Source organism: Gallus gallus, chromosome 2, assembly GCF_016699485.2.
Source record: "Gallus gallus isolate bGalGal1 chromosome 2, bGalGal1.mat.broiler.GRCg7b, whole genome shotgun sequence".
Lineage (NCBI taxonomy): Eukaryota > Metazoa > Chordata > Aves > Galliformes > Phasianidae > Gallus > Gallus gallus.
The window spans coordinates 110,989,353-111,005,356 of record NC_052533.1 but is presented as its reverse complement, the minus strand read 5'-3'; the positions used below and the strand labels follow the sequence as shown (position 1 = coordinate 111,005,356).

Sequence of the window (16,004 nt, the reverse complement as noted above, 5' to 3'; positions counted from 1 at the left end):
GCAATTAACATTAACTTAGCTACCAAAAAAATGCATTTTGTGTGTTTTTTCTTCTTTTTTTTCTATTCTTGGTCTCTTTAACAAGCAATTTCTTTAAGCAGGATTATTCCTGAGAGCAAATAGACTGACACAGCATCTTTGATCTGTAGATGTAGGTGTAAATTGCTTCTCAAGCCATCTGATAATCCAGGTTTACATTTCATCAATTCAGTCTGCTTGCTGACATAAAACTAAGTTCCTGTTCTGTATTTGTTTTAAAATAGAAAACGATGGCCCTATTACCTGCTTGTGCAGCTGGAAGAAATGGATGTTGCCATAGTGATCTAGACAGCTGGAGTTCACCTGTTACTTTTTTGAAGATACTTTCTTCATCGTAGGCTTGAACAGTAGCAAAAAGTAAACAAGCTTTATTGCAAAATAACACAGGATCTTTATTGCTCAAGTGTTTAGAGTATTAGCACAGGTGTGATGGTTGCTTTGTGTAACTGGCAGATAACATCCTGTCCTGTTGGTGATTTGACCTCCATAAATACCAAGCACATCTAATGAGACAGCATGACAGGTATGTAAAGATGTGTCTTGGTGGTCAAGAGAGACTTCTTCCATGTTCAGGAGGACGTATGAGGTATGTGCTTGGGACTTCAGCTACCGTATGAACTTAAGATCACATATGGTTCTCTTCCAGCAAGACGATGCTTTGATTACCATCCTTATGCCAAGAAGTGCTCTTTCCTTCTGCACCCAGCAAGGAAAGTCCTCACAGGAGGACCTCTGTGAGACCCAAGCAGGAACACAAGGTAGAACACAAAATGGAAAAGCACATCAGGCAACTCCCACAAAGAGGTTACTGTTTTTTATGACCACTGTTTGAAACTCTTAATGCTGGGGACCCAATCATTGAATTAGAATAAAGTTGACTGGGATGGCAAAGTTGGCTTGACAGTCATTGATACAGTGACTCAAAGACAGTCCAGGATGTGACCTTGTGTTGCCTACTGTTACTTTCCCATGTGCAAGTTCACATTCTTGTGGTAGCAAAGATCTTACTATTCCCTAATGCTTCAAAGCATGGAGAACACTATTTTCCTTGGTCCTGTGGATGAGACTGAGGAGAAAACAAAACAAAAAGCTAACAGCTGAGATATAGGCTCTGTTATTACTTATTTTGTGAATTTGGTAATTGTTTCCAAGAGCAATACACAACTGTTTGGAAGCTGGTCTTCAGTCTGGTCTCATTTCAGGAAGGAATCAAGCAGGTACCTTTTTTCTGGTAGCTTCTGGCAGTTGATCTTTGGAAGACAGCTATGTCTATTGTCCTGCTGCAAAGGATAGGAGACCACTGTCGGCAGATGCAGCAACAACCAAGGTTCTTGCAGAGCAAATTCTGTCTTGTCTGTTGGCACTGTAAATGTCAGCGCTGCTATAGTGCGTGTGTTATATAGGTGCAACCCCATTGGGCTGAGTTTGCACTAAGTGCAAACTAAAAGAAGCTTGCTCAGAAATTAACACGGTGAGATGTGATAGCTGAGGCATCTGTTGTGCATGCAGTCTTCGAGGAGCAGTGCCTGGAAGTGGGAAATCCTGGTGGAGAGCTAACGAGGTGGGTCTTCCCTAGATTAATTTTAACAAATACTCTCTGCATTACTTACTGATCTGCCTGTATATTTCTGGCATGTTAATGGTTGTCCCTGAGGCAATTCATCATGTACAGTTAAATTGCACATCTGATTCCAGTTATGCTACAGTTATTGTAAAACAGCATACCTGTGTTTTGGGAAGCTCCTAACTAACAATTTGGGCGAGAGCCGACAGTTCCAAGTAAAGGCTGTGTATCCAGAAGGAACAAATCTCAGCAGAATTGCCAGGTGAGGCGCTTGAATTACTTCCTTCAGGATATAATGTGATTTCTCTGCTCTGGCACTGAGTCAGCCTGTAGCAGGATGAGAGTAAGGCATCAAGTTGAAATCTTCTGTGTTACAACTCCCTAAAAAATGAAGGCCGAGTTAATTTCATACACACAGAAAATTATACATGCTAAAATAACATACTGAGCTTCAGGTAATGCATTGTTTTTCAGCCTGAAGTTTTTCTAAGCTGTATTTGTATTTCTTTGGTATAGATAACACTGTACAGTTAAGAATTTGCTCTACAGAAATGTAAATATAACTACGCCTGAACTTAAGGCTAAGATTACCTGCATCTGATACAAGGTTATTCATGTGATTCTGTAGTGACAGGAATAGCAACTGCAATGAGTGGGAAAATAATAGTTGGTTTGTACGATGTGCTTGGGTGTTAATTCATCCCCAGGTGTCATACATCTGTAGATTTCTGAGTAAATTCCCTCTTAAACAATTAAGATATTCACTTGTTTGAATAAAAGAGGGTAAGATTAACATAGCTGACTGGAAATTGTGATGTCCTGTGTTTTTAGTATGGCTTACATCTCTGAAGATAGAGACAGTCACTGCATGAGTATGTTACTCTGTAATACAGAGAGCGAATGCAGCACAAGCATTACGCTATAGTGCAAGTATAGTGCAGTACTTGTGGTGTGTAATACAAGTGGGAGCGTGAAGGGAATACTTGAAGCATGTAGAGCTTGTGTGTAGAAGTGATCACCATCTACAGCAACAGCCCTGTCTCACGCTCTCTTATATGCACACCTGTTCTCTTACTGTATTCCAGAAGACAAAATCACAAGCCTTACTGTGAATATTTACACGTTCTCCACCTTAGTCAGATGGACCTCTGTATTTTTCTCCTTTTGATAGTGTTAATACCAAAAAGGAGCAGTAAAATTACACGTAGATCAAGGGAAAAAACCAGGAGAGATGTTCAGGAATCACATTGTTCCTTGGCTGAGGATTTTGAAGGAGATGTAACAGAACAACAAGCCATGCTTTTATCAACCAAATATGAGCTTTCTTCACAATTTTGAAGTATCTGATTCAGCCATTTTGAAATCCAGGAAAGGATGCTGAAGAATCCCACGCTTATATTCTCAACTGTGAACCATTACAGCTTCTGAGTGGACTGATTGAAGATCTGCAGCCATCAGGGCTTCATATTTGTGCTTTCCAGGTAATCTGCCTTGTAAGTTACCCTTTGCCACAGGACCAGTCTCTAGATTGTCAACATCTACAAATATCTTTAGATAACATTTTCACACCAATCAAACTACAATCACTGAACTGTAAAACAAATGTAACCTAAAGCAATGACTTGAGCTGGCAAAGAGTCTCAGAAGGGGCAGTAGCTTAAATGGTTCCTTGCAGGGACCATTTGAGGGCAGAGAATGCTGAAAGGTTAAGTTTGTTTGTAACTGTGGAAGTAGCTACCCTTCTTTCCCCACTGCGTAAGAAAGCTTTTACTTCTGGTGGGATGCATTGATGACAGCTGCTAATGAGAGGCAGAGGATACTTTATCCTGCATCTAACTTTCTTTATCCTACATCTAAGTTCCTTCAACCAACTGTTCGTGGCACTGTGTCAGTAATGACTTACTAGCACTTCAAGATTTCTGGAAATTCCTTGGCTCTCCTCCTATTACCACTCCCAAGTTGGAATACAAGGAAACTTGGCTGGAAAATATTAACAACCTTTGTGTTTTGTCTGCGTAGAGAAAAGAATTGCTATAAATTGACTGCTGCTAGCTTGGGTATTTTAAAGAAGATTAGCAGAATGGATTGGTTTGAAATGGACTATAATCCCATAAAGAATAAGATCGTTCCACAAAAGAAATTTTCTTAAAGAGACAAAAACTGGTAAATCTACGTACATGCACACTGTGCCTAATTGTAAGAGGAAGTTAATAGAACGGTAAATAGTTAACCTCATCAGTCTGGAGACTTCTGGCACTCGTGACCGATGGCTTGAAAATGAATTCGAGGTAGAAATAATAATAAAAAAGGCGAAGCATAGTCACAGTCAGTACAGTGTTGATAATACTTGTTTGGCTCTTAAGATTTGCATCTGCTGTGATCCAACAGAGATCACAAGTTAGCAGTGGCTTCCCAGCGAGGGACTGAAAGTATACAGGATTACGTACCACTGAAAGACATATGTGTGCCCTTGCTTTTTTCTGCAAGTATCTGGATATCTGCATTTTGCATGTGGGGATGTTCCGAGTATTACCTCTGCAGGTAAGAATTCCAAGAATCATCGAGTCCAGCATTGACTCAAGCAGACAAAGATAGTTTAATGTTGAAGATGTGGGATGTTCATGGAAAAGTATGTGAAAGAATGTCTTTGAATAAATCTTACATCTGTTCTGCAAACAACATGCTTATCACAAGATGACTCTGAAGGCTTATGAGAGACAGCAAGCATGGTTAGATGAGCAAACCGGGCTTGGAATTCAGCCACGTCCTTGGACCTTCCTACACAAAAATGTTAATAACAATCACACTTGTTCCTAAAACAAGAACAGACAGAATTGTGCACTCGTTCATCTGGATTGATCCTGCCGGGTGACGAAGCTTTGCTGCAATAGCACTGCTACAGTGAGAAGTTACACAGACCCGTAACTTTGCATAATCCTTTTTGGCACTGTTTTTCTCTGCCCTCCAGGACTGAGAGTTTAACCAGCAAAGTGCAGCCAGTGGCTTGCTGGAGGATTTTGTCTCAGAAGACCCTGACAATGAGGATGAGAAAAGTCTATTGGGTAAGGGTGAAGAGAGGCTGAGATACTGCTGCTGCTATCCATGTGGGAGGGAGGAGAGCTGAAAATGGGCTCTTCTTGAGGATGGAGCCAGTCCCCCAGAATATACTAAACTATACAACAGAGGCCAAAGTAAACAACATCCAGTGACATATTTGCAATTGTAGATAGAGCTTAGTTTTTCCCCTTGCACTTAGGAGATTCTGTCCTCCTGACAGCGATCCACTGAGGTAACTGTGATGATATTTTCTTCAGGCACTGAGGGAACCATCACTGGTTGGGCTAAGCAGAACAGATCTGCACCACAGCAGGTGGAGAACAGAACACATGCTGTATCTTGCCAAAGTTCACAACAGTGACTTGGAGATGATCTTCTCACAGTGTTTGCTTGCTTGTCAGCAGGGCAGCTGCTGTTACTGCTGCTGAGAACAGGTTCACACTTTTTTTTTTCTGGCATCTGGAAGAAGGTACCAACACTGAAAGAGTCTAAAAGGCGCTTGGATTGCATTAGTTAAAACTTACTGTGATAAACTGGGGTTGGTTTGTATCTCTCACTAAGTCTGTTTGCTTACAAAGCACGCTAAGACTTGTCACATCATGGCAATAGGTTCTCCATGCTTTTCTCCTGTCAGCTGATTGGACACGTGCAGTCCCTATGGGGGGGGCAGAGGTTGGTAAGGTTTTCTGTATGGCTTGTAGTTGTTTTTCTCCTGTCTTTCTCTACCATCAGCAATCTGGAAAACAGCCATTTGAAACTTCAAGATTATAAAACACTCTTCTAGATGTGATCTCTTTTGGGGGATGGTCTCTCTGGCTGGAAATATTCTGTTTCTTTCCACATTACCAACCAGAAAACAGTGAAACATCCTTGACCAGTATTTCTCCAGCCACACTGGTGAGCAGTCCCCTGTACGGGCAACTTGTGCACAAGGAACCATTTATTAAACAAGATCTCAACACAGACTGTTGGAGTCACAGCAAAATCAGTGCAGATGAAAGCAGCAAGTCCTAATTGCAATGGCTCTAAATAGGATGGCAGGGGAATTCTCCTAGCTGCAGAACATTTTCTTGCTGGTCAGCCTTGACAGCTCACCGTTGCTTGAGGAAACAGAGCCAAGCTATCACTTTTAGCACTTCAGCAGGTGATTAACCAGCAGCTGAGTCATCCCTGTCCAGGGCTACCACATCCCAAACCAAGGGAGGGGTGGATTGCTGGGGAAAGGAAGCACAACAAATCTTCCTCTGCTAATTCATGCCATCTGGAAGCAACAGCCTGTGGGCCTGCAGCTTTATTTGCAAAATATTGTTTACAATTTTTATTACAAAGACTATAGGGAATAAGACTTAATTATATTTAACAGTTCATCATCATTACACAAACTGTTGTTCAACATTCAGCTTCAGAAAACAGGAAGCAATACTCATAAGATTGGTTTCTCGGGCCTTTTTTTTCTCCAGACTATTGTTGGTAAGATGTCAAACAATTAGATGGGAAAACTGGAATGGAACCCCGTGTCATGCAGTTGGAGTCTTTTGGTGTGAGAGGGCTCTTTGGTGAGCCACAAAGGATATGAGCTGTTGCAGTCTTGACTCATCAATTTTGCTGGTGGTAATCCAAGCTTGTACGGGAGGTCTCTTGGCCTAAGAGTTTGTAATAGAAGGGCAACAAACACAGATGATCCACTGCAAACAGACGCTGTGCGGTGCCTGCAGCTCACGTGTTCCAGCACTTGCACAATCACTCTAAGTGCAAAATTACATAAAACCAGCATTAACCCTACCAGAACTGTTCTCCTTAAGCTGCAGAGTTAGCAGTTCTAATCAAGTGAAGGAGCCCACAGACGTGAGAACTAGCAGATGGCTTTAGGTGCATGTAGGCAAGGGCAAAAGGATTGGGGAAGGGGGCAGGATCTCCACCAAATGGCAACAGGAAGCTGTTCAATAGCTCAGCCCTCCAATTTAACTCCCACTTTGTTTCCAGATCTCAGCTGCAACTTAATATCTATATATTTTTATACTAGTTGATAGTGATATAAGCTCCTTTCCTTCTAGTACAACCAATAATCAAACACAAAATGCTGAAAGATAAATGTACACAGTGGATTATTCATTAACCCATAGTGCAAGAAAGCCAAATTCACAAACAAAGTAACACTTTAGAACACTTGGTTACAGTCAAAACATGTCTTGAAAAATCACTTTGACCTGTTGTTTCCACCATAAGGAACTATCCATTGCAGTTCCACCCTGATGTGAGGCTGGGCTGAATTTCTGCCATAAAGACTGGGTGAGCAAGTGGACAAGTTTGTTTTCTCTAAGGAAAGACGCACTGCAGTCTACCCTCAGGACAAGGGAATTGGATGAGAATGAGGCTCCAGGATTCTGTAAGGGTGCATGAATGGAGGCAAGACAGTCCCAGTCTTTCCTTTTTGCCTCCATTGCCGTGGACAGAAGGAGGAGTTGGGAACTTAGTATGTGATGCAGGTTCTGGAGGAAGTTATGTGAAAGCATACAAACATCAGGAGTGTGATATCAACAGGTGAATATCAGAATATGAGGCATATCAAGCAGCTGCACACCTCCATACTACAACCACAGCCTGAGACATATGCTGAGAGCCCAACACTCACAGGGAAGAAACACAGCCTAAGAGCACAGCTTTCCATTCTGAGAACCTCATGAGAATTGCAGTGTGTGAGCCTCGAGCTACAAATTCAAGAGTCACCGGCAGTACTGGTGATGCCCCAGGCCTACGAAGAACAGGGCACAGACTGCACCTACCCTGCCCACATGCAACAGCTGTGACTGAGGCACAGACTTCATCTACTGACTTAGGAGCTCTCATACTGCAGGGGCAAGAGAAGTTCTAAGCAGTATCCAAAAAAGTGAAGTAGCTATGGCCAAGATATGTGCTTTTTTTTTTTTTTTTTAAATAAAGTCTGATTTTAGATTGGCAATAACATTGTTTTCTGAAAGTTTTTTTTTAAGATAAAAAACAAAATTGTTATTAATTATTAAAACAAGATATACTGTCTTAAAGTCTGCAAATACTCTCAGGCAATTCTATTTTTCCATTCAGTCTCCTGTTGGCTTGAATTATCCTTATAAATGATACTAAGCTTAACAACATCCAAATAGTTTAACCAGGTCTCAAAGAAGAGGGGAAAAAAATGCTTCATCTTGAGAACTAAAATGCGATTGCCTTGACAGAGAGGAAACCAGCACACAATCATATGTGTGCACTGAACACTGACAAGTAAGTATCTTGATGGTCTGGTTTTTATAGTATGTGAGGAAGAAGAGTACCTGTTAGGTAAGCCGCCTTCTCAGGAATAGAAAATACTACTTGGGTTTCCTATTAGCATCTCTGCTGAATCAAAAGGTACTGCAGCTGTGCTGGGGGGCCAGAGGTGGACATTTTCATGTAATAGCAAAGCTCATCGTTAGAGGTAGAATCATTACAGCTGGAAAAGACCTCTAAAGATGATCTAGTCTGCTAGCACAATACATTAGAAGAGGTTATAAGAACAGGGATGCCTTCTAATAAATCCATTATAGGTATGATGATTAAGATGTCCCCATTGGGACACAGTAGGGGTAATATTGCTAAAAGAAATGGAAGTTAAAATACAAACATAATTTAAAGGACACTGAGATAGCATTTTAATTTGTTTTGAAGTACCCAGTTCCACCCCAAGCCCAGTGCAGGAAGCCTGGAGCCACGCCTCCTCCCCCCCACATACCCTCTCTGGGTGGGAAACCCCAAGGCCACAGCTCCGCTCCCACCCCCAGCACACACTGTGAACACAGGTTGCTTAATAAGCAACCAATTGTACCGTGCTAATAAAAACACATTTCTTGGCAAAGCACTTGATTTGGCTCCATCTCACTTGATGAAAAGTGGCTTATTAAATTAGGTCAATTTGCTTACCTAAAGTTTGCTGAAACTGTTCTTGCAATGCCACATGTTGAGTGTCCTTCTAAAGGCTCACAGAAGAACACCTGCAAGCTGCCCATGTCAGAGGCATCAATCCCTGACTGAACAGGGGGTTCCGTTTCTCTCTCCCAGCAGCATGAATGCTAAGCTGCAAATACACGTGGAAATACACGTGCATAAGATCATTCTCCCTGCAAGTGAACACTGGATCTATACCTAACAGAGGACTGCAAGCAAAACCATAAACGAAGACATTGCAACATTTTCAGTTAGCAAATTGTTCTGATTTTAGAAACCAATGTCTGCTTGTCACCATTATACATATGCCAAGTTCACAGAATCATAGAATCACAAGGTTGGGAAGGACCTACAAGATTATGTAGTCCAACCGTCCTCCCATTACCGTTGCTACCACCAGCCACTAAACCATATCTCATAGCTCCTCATCCAGACGCCTCGTGAACACTGCCAGGGACAGCGACTCCACCACCTCCCTGGGCAGGCCATTCCAGCGCCTGGCCACTCTCTGAGAGAAAAAGTTTTTCCTTATGCCCAATCTAAATCTCCTCTGGTACAACTTGTGGCCATTTCCTCAGGTCCTTCTGTTGCCTGGGAGAAGAGGCCAAACCCCTCCTCATCACAACCTCCCTTTAAGAAGTTGTAGAGTGCAATGCAGTCTCCCCTGAGCCTCTTCTCCAGACTAAACAATCCCAGCTCCCTCAGCCGCTCCTCATAAGACTTGCAGTGGTAATCAGCAGAAAGTGCCCTCACCAGCACGAGAACAACCAGCCTGCATTTCCAGACCAGCATAAACCTGTACCATTTGGGTCAAACAGAACTGCTGTGCTCAAAACAGGAATCACCTGCAGGTACACACAGCTGGCTTCACAACAGCTTGCCCAGGAGCCCAATCTCCTGCCAATTAGCGCAGACAGATATTGATGCTCCAATAGCTCCTGGCTAGGGATTTCGCCACAGTACAGAATACAGAAGCACACTGGGAACTCCTCTTGCCCCACAGAAACCCTAGAAGTGCTGAGGTGTTAAGGTATTTATTAACATAATTGATTCTTGGCTTTTTGAGCATTAAAATTTAGAGAACCTGAGAAATACTTCTAACATATGGGTAGATGAACAGTGACTAACCAAAGGCCAGCAATGAGGGATTTAGAGAGACAGCTGCTGAAGGGCATCACTGAAGATTGAGGCATCACCAAACACCCTGAAAAACAACCTAAAACGAATGTCCTCTCTCTCATTCCCACATCAGCAGAGCTCACAGGCACTCCCCTGGACTAGATTAGTGACAAGCTTACTCTGTAAACACCCAGCCCATTTGCACTGCCAGTGTGAAAGGATGCACTGCAAGACCATCCTCTGGACACTTCTGATGCTTCAGATACTAGGAATATATAGTCCTTGGAAAGAGTGGTAAGGCACTGGGATGGGCTACTTAAGGAGGTGGAGGAGCAACCATTGCTGGAGGTGTTCAAGAAGTGCATAGATGTGACACTTAAGGACATGGTTAGTGGGCATGGCAGCAGCAGCAAGTTGATGGTTGGACTAGATGATCTCAGGTGTCTTTTCCAACCTTAATGATTATGATTCAAAGCATTGGGCACTCAGATGCTGTCTACAGATAGGCAATAAGCATACATGCCCTTAGGAATCTACAGTTTAAGACTCAAAATGCTTCTTCCATTCTGTACAGGAGTAGCCAGCCCAGATTCTTACACCAACCATCATTTTTCATCTATTGAAGGAGCTGCTTTTGCCTGTCAAGTAGAAGAGAACTAAAACACAGCATTTTTTAGAGCCAATAAAGTCTGTTTGAACCCATCAGCCACCAGGAAACTTAGAGCTGAAGCACAGAAGGCTGACATAGCAGGATATGGCAATTTCACAGTGCACATTCTACCCAAAGGTCTGCCCCTTCACCCCTTAACTACTTTCCATACATTGAAGCAAGCACTGTTACTAAAATACTCCAGTGAAGCAACTCGGTTCAATTCCATTCCACTGGCACAGGTTGCCCAGAGAGGCAGAAGCCCCATCCCTGGGGACATGCGAGGTCAGACTGGATGGGGATCTGAGCAACCTGATGTAGCTGAAGGTGTCCCTGTTTGTTGAAGGTGAGTTGGTCAGATGACCTTTAAAAGTCCCTTCCAACTCAAACAAAGTATAAGTCTATGATACAAATCAGCAGAAGATACCTCAATTCCTGCCACCCAATTTCTCACACGCAGCCTTGTCCCTCGATCACTTAAGCAGTTACACACAGCCCCAGCTCCAAGAGCTGCTCAGCAGTCCGCACTGCAAGGAATTCTTTCACAGGCTTATGATTGTTCACAAGCTTGAGATAACAACCTATTTCTACTACTAGTCTAATATCATCTTACAAGCATTGTTTCCTTTCAGGACATTTAGTATCCCTTTTCTATCCTGAGCATAAACTTTGTCATTAAAGATGTTATTAACTTTGAAATTGTGTTCCATTTTGGAGCAACTTTGAAGCATAATTATGTTTTCAATTTGCATATCAGTGGCATAACATAGCTTACTATTACCCACACATGTAATACTGATATTTGATAGACAATAGTTCAATTTTAAGTACATACAACAAAAACCTGATCCTTGACCCATAGGCTTCTGAACTACATAGTTTGGAGGGTTTTTATTTCTTTAATATTAATGTTGGGGGATGTTTAACTGCTACTAATGAAAAGCAGTCGAAATGTTTTGTATTCTTCACTTCTAGTAAGAATAAATAGAGCACTGAATTTTGTTATTGATTGGTTGGTTACTTTCTACTTTAAACTGCTGATCCATAGCATGCACAGAATGGTGTTTTGTAATAATTGAGGGCCATTAATCTTACTTTACAGGACAATGGATGACATCAATATTCCCTGGCACACAGGGCAAGGTATTGTGCCAAGAACATGTCATGCGAAGCATTAAGAAAATAGAATGCCATCAACATCCTTAAAGGTACTGAAGTACAGGAATTTAACAGCACTCTCCGAAAGCAAAGGCTGAATTTAAAAGCCCTCAAGAAAAAAAAACAACAAAATATAGTAGAGAAGGTGCAAGTTAAGAATATTAAGTGTTGACATACAAAGCACAGATAGTAAAAGACGCATACATTTCTGTGCCACTGAGGCTGTTAGAAACAAGAGTCTCTACACTAAAAAAGAAATGACGTTGTACAGTAAAAGAAGCTAAAACAGAACAAACTGTCTGTGGTAGTGCTTATAAAATGGTAAAAGCATTTTCCAGGTAAAACACATTTGGCACTGACTGAAAGCATTTGTTTAAGTAGTAGCTTCAGAAGGTGGACCATAGCTTGCATCCACTGAAGTAACTCAGATGAAATAAGAGGCAACATGTTTTTCAAACTGAAACTAAAACTAATTGCTTGAAAAGCAGCAAACATTGAGCAATTAGAGATTTTCATTCTTGTTTCAAGTCAGCATACTGCCAAGGCACTTAACTGTCAGGAAATGTTTCCAGTGTGCAGCTGCTTATCAAAGTAAAATAAGTAAAGCAGTAATCCAAGGGTAGCAACACTTCAACATGCAAGGCAATGGCAAAATTTAAGGGTGGATAGTGATAGGGCAAGGGGGAATGGTCTTAAACTGAGACAGGGGAGGTTTAGGTTACATGTTAGGAAGAAGTTTTTCCACAGAGGGTGGTGACACACTGGAGCAGGTTGCCCAAGGAGGTTGTGGATGCCCCATCCCTGGAGGCATTCAAGGCCAGGCTGGATGTGGTTCTGGGCAGCCTGGTCTGCTGGTTGGTGACCCTGCACATAGCAGGGGGCTTGAAACTCGATGATTGTTGTGGTCCTTTTCAACCCAGGCCGTTCCATGATTCCAGGAATATTTAATTTATCAACTAGGTCTGAGTTTCAAATTAATAGCAAGTTGCAGAATGATTCCTGAAATAATTAAACAGATTAGGACTGGGGTTTCAGATAGAACTTGCTCAAATTGAACACAGCATAACTCACACAGCCCTGAAATAGGTACTGTGAATATGAGTAATCCTTTACAGGCAGTAAGGACCTGGGAGTAAACTGGAAGTTTTGCATCAACTTGGCAGAAGTGGAAAAGTATATAAATAAAGAAATAAAGAAAACAACTCTAAAAATTAAATGGATGTTTTTAGAAAACAATAGCTGTATGCCGAACTCCAGTGACTATGAAAGATTTTATTCACTCTAAAAACCACCACCAAAACAAACCCATCTTATTTATGGAAGATTCATGCTACTCCAACTTCTTTGGTTTTGTAAAATAATATATAATAAATTGCAATGACTCCCACAGACAGCATAAGGAGAAAGTGTTCAGATTCTATGATCCTTGCAAGTCCCTCCCAGTTCAGGATAACCTATGATTCTATGACTGAATTAGGTCAGTCACCATGTTACTTTGGGATCCAAAAGACACAAATATCTGTTGTGGTTCTCAGCCTCAGAAGTTTCAGTATTATTTGTTTCTGTAGCACCACAGCTGCATGCAGCATTCTGCAGACTGCTGCTGAAGGAGCTGACAGCCCAAATTAAACACAACACACCACCATAAAACAAATCAAAAAGCACTTAAAGAGCTACTAGAACTTCTAAAAAACCTGACATTCCCACTAGCTATTCAGTTAGCATTTCGTATAGACAGACATCCCATCCTGGTTTCTGCTGCTGGAGGAAGACTTTCTTTTCAGTCTCTGGATGTGAGCTACAGAAGCACATCTTGGGGCTGAAGGGGAAGCCAGTGTTGTAAGTAACAGATAAGCAGGAAAGATGTTCCAGGCAGAGTTAACAGAAATCAGTTGTGAAAGTGAAGACTGGCAAAAGGCAGTCAGAAAAGAAACTGCTGTAGAATGAAACCTCCACAACAAAAGTTGGCACCACGTACATAGATGTTGATCCTGAAGTTACAAGACAAGCTAAGAAGCAAATCAATTAATAAAAAGTAAGAAAGCAACATATAAATCAGGAGATGAAATAATATTATACGTGAGGAAAAATCCACAAGATTGAAGTCATAGAAAAAAGGAAGTCTAAGGGCAGGATTTGCACTAGTGTAAGGTAAGAGGCTGACATTATTCAATGGGATGCTGAAGGGGAAGGCAGGCTAATTTTAAAAGTTTCAGGTTAGATGCATTTAGTTCAGCATCTTGAGTGCCAAGTGGGAAGTAACTGTGTGATTTAAAGACTTAAACTGTATTGAAGGTGTCAGAACTGCAGTCACTCACAAAAGGATTTGGACAAAGAAGGCACCAAGATAGAACCCTGAAGGATGGAGAGAGAATTTATTCAAGATCTTATGAGTCTCAGTTACATATAGAGACAGACTAAAAAACATACTCAAGTCTTAACAGTCCATTGCATTTAGTGGGTATAAATGTAGTACTTCTACCTATTGGATAGAAAACTGTAGCAGTAACAATTAAAAAAACCATCTGAAGTAGTCAGATCTATTACTTTCCATACTTAAAGAACTAGTCAGAGAAGACAAAGAACACCCAGAGCTGCAGCACACACAACTCCCTGCCTGTCAAAGCTTCACCTACTAAACCCAAAGAGGTTTTCAGGACTCTGGAGCTAAATGACTAACACCTACAGGAGCACTAAGTCATACCCACCATGGGAGTAGAAAGCATCATAGCAGTCTTGCACTGTAGGATTACAGGAACCACAAGACAGTAAAACAAAGACATCTGGACATTCACCTGGGCCTGGCAGAGAGCCCAGAGCTACTGCTGGTTCAGTGCTCAGCTCTGAGCAAGAGACCTCAGTGGAAAACAAAATACTCTGGAGGACCATGCTTGAAGGCTTCTCAGGCTACACACAAACTTGCTATCTCCAGCATTCTAGACTCTAGACCTCACCCTCCTCTTCTCTATCGTATAGAGGCAACATCCAGCCTTCCTTTCTCCTGAATGAATTTATTGTTGTAAATCTGTGGAAGAGGCAAAAAAAACCTAGAAAGACAGCAGTGGTTAGCAATGTTGTTTTCATGCAGTCTCTGTTGTACAACAGCACCATCCAGCTGTCAAACAAAAAAATGAAACAATTCACCACCACGATCCAGATTTAGTTACCATAAAATTAAGAGTTAAAACTAGTAAACAAAACCCACAAAAAGTCTTATCCTTTCCAAATGAAAGGCATCGGTCCTTTATGTTTTGTTCCTGTGTTAATGCAGAAGATTGTGTTCTTGCTTTAGTGAAGCAAGGAGTGCAACTCAATTTATTTCTGCCCAGTAAGTCCAGCAGTCTACAACTTACCTCAGTGCTTGATGTGTAGAATATCAACTCTCAGACGCACAGAAAAGACCATTACCTTTGGCTTACAACCAAAGACAGTTAACCACACTACAAAAATTAACCAAAAAATTGTTTCATAAATAATAGCTTATGTTTTTGCTATCGTAATTTACCACTCCTCAGCCTCAGAAGTGAAACTAAGAACAATAATCTGAAGCAAATGGAAGAAAAATGAGACAAACGTAACTAATGGATAATAATGAGAGGCATTACGACAAAACTTCTTGCTTCCCCAGATTTCTTCTACAAAGAAGTTTAATAAGGCATGTGCAACACACAGCTGAATAAGCAACATCCCCCACAACAGATGACTGTTACCTGAATGAAATGCTTATGGTCACTGCTTACACTGCCGTCACTTCATAAAAAAACATCAGGCTTGCCATAAAACCTGAAAGGAACTTACCTTGCATGTCCACCAATGATCAGGAAGTCCAGTACTAGAGAATTGGTCTTGCATTACATGTGCCTTAAGCTTGCCCTGGAATTCCATATTTTTGCACTGTGAAATAGTTCCAGCAGGGAATACCTCTCTTCCTCTAACTTTCTGAATTCAAGTCCTAGTTCTTTAGGCACAGTATAGCAGATACCCTGAACTGCCACATGCCAACCATCCTTTAAGATAAGGAAAAGAGCAGAAACTTCCCTGGGAAACATTAGCAGGAAAAAAGTGGAAATGTAAAAACCCACCAGGAGTATGGCTATTCTTACACTCACATCTGAAAGAAAAACTTAGGATAAGTGAGACAGCTTTAAGAAACTTGAACTCATGAAAGAAAACAGATTTAAGTGCAAGTCCAGAACTGGAGTGGCAAGAAGAAAACAGCAAGCACTAGAATAGTAACGAAAGCCATAGGAGCAAAGACACCATGCCTAAAGATGCAGCAAAGGTGCCAAATGACAAACTTGAGCCAAGTAGGAGAGAAGGTGCGCTCAGACAAGCAAAGCAGCAAGACCAGAAAAGTCCAGAGATACAATCAGAGAAGACAGCCAGCTACCCAAAACTCAGAGAACAGGAGGATTAAGTAGAGGCATGGCCAATGAAGAAATAGCGCTGTTAAGCCTAACT

General features: G+C 41.5%; 1 protein-coding gene across 18 annotated transcripts in view; it reads right to left on the bottom strand.

Annotated features, from left to right (window-relative positions):
• Positions 1 to 16,004, bottom strand: part of CHCHD7 (coiled-coil-helix-coiled-coil-helix domain containing 7) — a 32,654-nt gene that overhangs the window by 10,937 nt on the left and 5,713 nt on the right. For 3 of the 18 annotated variants that reach the window (XM_046938087.1, XM_040695987.2, XM_040695983.2), the window contains exon 5: positions 1,765 to 1,984. The gene's annotated coding sequence lies outside the window, so the exon portion shown is untranslated. Of the gene's footprint in view, positions 1 to 406; positions 1,985 to 5,911; positions 6,406 to 8,593; positions 8,748 to 9,209; positions 12,543 to 16,004 lie in introns of those variants that run through there. The other 15 variants (XM_046938091.1, XM_046938089.1, XM_040695989.2 and 12 more) reach the window with 14 other exon arrangements.